This window comes from Trachymyrmex cornetzi, unplaced genomic scaffold (genome assembly GCF_001594075.2).
Source record: "Trachymyrmex cornetzi isolate Tcor2-1 unplaced genomic scaffold, Tcor1.1 scaffold71, whole genome shotgun sequence".
Classification (NCBI taxonomy): Eukaryota; Metazoa; Arthropoda; class Insecta; order Hymenoptera; family Formicidae; genus Trachymyrmex; species Trachymyrmex cornetzi.
The window spans coordinates 157,249-161,496 of NW_017300037.1; the positions used below are offsets into that span (position 1 = coordinate 157,249).

Here is a 4,248-nt window from a genome sequence, read left to right on the forward strand (position 1 = left end):
CTCACAGGGAGGAAATACATTCGGAAACTATTCAATAATCAACAGTTCGACACACTTGTCACTACCCGCGGGAATCTTAATGCACTTGCACCTATGGGGCAAAATTTCTCAAGTGGTCCAATCCAAAAAATCAATGTTGTCGGATAAAGCTCAAAATTGATTGAATTGTTGCTCTACCAAACAGTAATGAATGACATAAATTTCATTTAATTCCGATCGATATTCACTGAAGTAGAGGGGGGTGAAGTTCCGGTGCTCCGGCATAAACCTTCTATCTTTAAGCGCGTACAACTTTTTATATACAGCTTAAAACAAAATTTTACTCAGGACCTTTTTTATTTATATTTAAATTATCTTTCTGGAAGTTACATATAAATTTTGTTAGAATCAAAATTAGACCCTTATTTTTTGAAAATAAAAATATATGTTGCTTTTTCGTAATGAAGGGTATGTTTTATTGCTTTAAAAATAGTCTAGAATGAAAGCTGAGCTTTTTTTCTATAAAACTGGTAAGTTTCAAGATGTCTTTTTTTTTTGTTCTTGAATTATTGCATTTCGAATGACTATAAGTGCACTCGGCCGAACGGCTGAACGCCAGTGATGTTCCGTGTGGGAATTATTCCCGCATGGGAATGTTCATGCGCATGCGTAAGCTGACGTCACAGTCGCGTTCGGATAAAGGTTAAAGGACCGCCCGTTGTGTAATAAGACTGAATCATACAGTATTTGGTACGATCGTTCAGTGCACGGATTTCCGCAGCTGGTATAAATTTTTCTTCAATATCCGTTTCGTATTCGCTCGCGTCACTGGTAAAACCGACGTCGTCAGATAATATGGATTCTTCGTCGGATGAATCTTGATCCAATATATTCTCGAAATCTACATCGTTCATGTCCTCACCGTTTCCAATGTTCTCGTCGAACTCTACACCGTCCATGTCCTCAATATTCCCGATATTTTCAAACACTACATCGTCCACGTCCACGTCCTCATCAACATTCACAAGATGATCTACCATACTTTTTGCATTGCACTTGACGATTGATTCGGTAATCGTACAGGGCACCAACTGAGGTACCATGCGCTGATGATGACCCATTATATATTCCATTTGAAACTTCTTTGTCCCTTTGTCTACCCTCTATTGGGTCGCAGCATCGGCGATGTGTCACCATTTCTTAGAAAAAAATCGCTATCGACGCCTCTCTTAATGCGTCGTGTCATATTCGCGACATGTTACCGATCTCCTAAACAAAATATCTTATTCGCATTATAGTACCGCGACGCATTTCGGGGTTGGTGTGGGATCTGCGCGGGGGGAACAACGGTGGCGGCGGTGGCGACCACAAACGCATTTTTTCGGGTGTTTATGTAAACACCCGATAACGCCGGGGCCTTCCTTCGCCTACGGTTCCCCGCGCCCCGCGCCCCCCCTCTAGCCCCATGGCTTAGAACCGCCCTAGTATACCTACTAATTTATACAAGATATCATTTCTTGGGCTATTATGTTTAACATTTTTCATGTTGCACTCAAGGCACTTTTAGTTATATTGCGAAAGTACACAAACCATGCATTTGTAAAAGATCCACGTACATTGTTGAAAACACCAAGGCATACGGCAATCATCAAAATGGGACTTGGAGAATACTGTCATTTTGGCATCAAAAACGCGTTAAAAAACATGTTAGACGAATACATGACAATTACAGGTAAAATCAATGATAATCTTGACATACTGATAAATATAGATGGTTTACCGATATCGAAATCAAACATTTCTGCTTTGTGGCCCATTATATTCAGATACCATTCTTAAGTCGGTCTTTATTGTGGGAGTATATTTTGGACAAACCAAACCCCAGAGTAACAATGATTTCTTACAACCATTTGTTGATGAAGCAATTTCATTAATAAACAATGGCCTTTTTTATAACAATATTAATGTGCGAATTAATTTACATGGGTTGATTTGTGATGCTCCGGCCAAAGCTTTTGTTTTAGACGTAAAAATTCATACCGGTTATAATAGCTGTACCCGATGCACTATAAAGGGTGAACACATTGATGGCAGATTATGTTTTCCAGCAACGAAAGTAGTTGATTGTTTGCGAACAGATGCAGATTTTGCTGACAATAAATATGGTGACTACCAAACTGGAGAGACAATTTTACAGCACATTCCTAATTTCGGGTTAGTCTCTTGCGTAGTGATCGATTACATGCATCTTATCTGCTTAGGAGTTGTGAAGAAATTAATATTACTTTGGGTTCAAGGTCCTCGTGCAGTAAAATTGTCTCAACAATTATTAAATCACGTATCAGGGGCCTTATTAAATTTACAAAATACTGTGCCGAATGATTTTGTTCGACGCCCACGATCGTTAAAAGAAATTAAAATGTGGAAAGCAACAGAATTACGACAGTTTCTTCTGTACACAGGTCCAGTTGTTTTGAAAGGAATATTAAGGCAGGATATATACATTAACTTCATAACTTTGCATGTTATCGTTACAATTTTAGCTAGTCCTACCCTTTCAAAAGATCAGAATAATATTATGTGGGCTCAAAAATTAGTAGAGTATTTTTTACAATGCTTTAAACGAATTTATGGGGCTACATTTATGTCTCATAATATACATAATTTGTTGCATATTTGTTCTGATGTGCAGAAGTACGGACCTGTCGACGAATTTAGCGCTTTCAGATTTGAAAATTACATGTCAAATATAAAGAAAATGCTTCGAAAGAACGAGAAACCTCTTCAACAATTATCGAATCGATATGCTGAAATCAACAAATCTAACTTGTTTAAAAAACAGAAAAGTAGCCATGAAATGAATTTTAAGAAACTTCATTCCGATGGGCCTGTAATTGACGGATACAACTTTTCTGCCCAATACAAAGTATTACATAATAAAACGTATACGATCCATGCAAAGAATTCAGCTAATAACTGTGTTTTATTGAAAAACGGAACAATACTGGTAGTTTTGAATTTTGCTAAATTGAACGACAGTAGAACAGTTATAATCGGTAGAAAATTGAAAGTAGTTGGAAACTTGTACGCAGATCCTACATATCCATGTGCATCAGAACAATTGGATGTGCAAGTTACGCGCGAAGACGCTGCCGTATGCCTTTGGCCGTGTGATCAAATACACAATAAAATGTGGAAAATGCCGTATGATCGCAATGATCGGAATGAGTTTGTTGTTTTTCCGGTATTGCATACTTAGTGAAACATTATGTATGTATACTTATACTTTATTCTAATTTATTTTATTTATATATTATAATTAATATTCTTTTTTCGAATTTATTTTCCTATCTGCTACTGCCTTGAAAATAGTAAATACGTAACTATAAATATTAACCTTTAAAGTGCATCGTTGGAAAACCGATCATTCAGTGCATCGCGGGTGTCTGACACCCGAGTAACTTTGAATGTTGATTACTCATCCGCTATTGAATATTTTGTTACAAAAATTTAATCCTATATAGTTTAACATATCTATTTTAGTATACAGTTGGTATTTTAATTATTTATTTATTTTAATTATATGAAAAAAATTGTTAAAAGACGCTTGCCAAACTATACTAACCTACTTTACTTACAGTTAGTGATCTCAATTAAAGGTATATGGCGACACATACCCAACTTTTTCAAATTAAGTAATATTTTTGAGAGCTTATAAATTTTTGCGGGTGTCAAACACCCTACATGCACTTTAAACGTTAAGATAGCTAATGACTGACAATTTAATAACAGCAGACAAAATTTGAACAAGTTACTACTGTTATGGTATATATTTTCTGTTATATTGTTGTGACTGTAAGTTTATGCTTTGAAGTACATGTTTTTTACCATTTCGGAGTAATGGCCAAATTTTCTGTGGTCGAATTTGAGGATGGGCTAGATTTAGTGCCCAGCTCGTGGTTAACTAACGATTCCAAATGTTATTATCCACCCTATGAAGAAGATAAATTCATCCGCAAAGCAGTTTCAAACTGTGAAGAAGTAGACTTCGCAAGATGGACAATGGTTAATATAGTCCGCATTTTTACTACGGCAAGTAAGTGAATGAACGACTACTTCAAATATATACATACAGGGTGGACCATCTGAAGTGATCCAGTCAAATATCTCGAAAACTAGTAGGGATAGAGAAAAATGTTTCGTATGAAAAGTTTAGGGTTACACGGGGGAAGTATGGTACTGACCTTGAAAAATCCTTGGAAGGTCATT

At 36.4% G+C, this 4,248-nt stretch overlaps 1 pseudogene; it reads right to left on the reverse strand.

Annotated features, from left to right (window-relative positions):
* Positions 1–1,100, reverse strand: part of LOC108767646 (uncharacterized) — a 92,360-nt pseudogene extending 91,260 nt beyond the window's left edge.
* Positions 1,101–4,248: the final 3,148 nt, after the last annotated feature.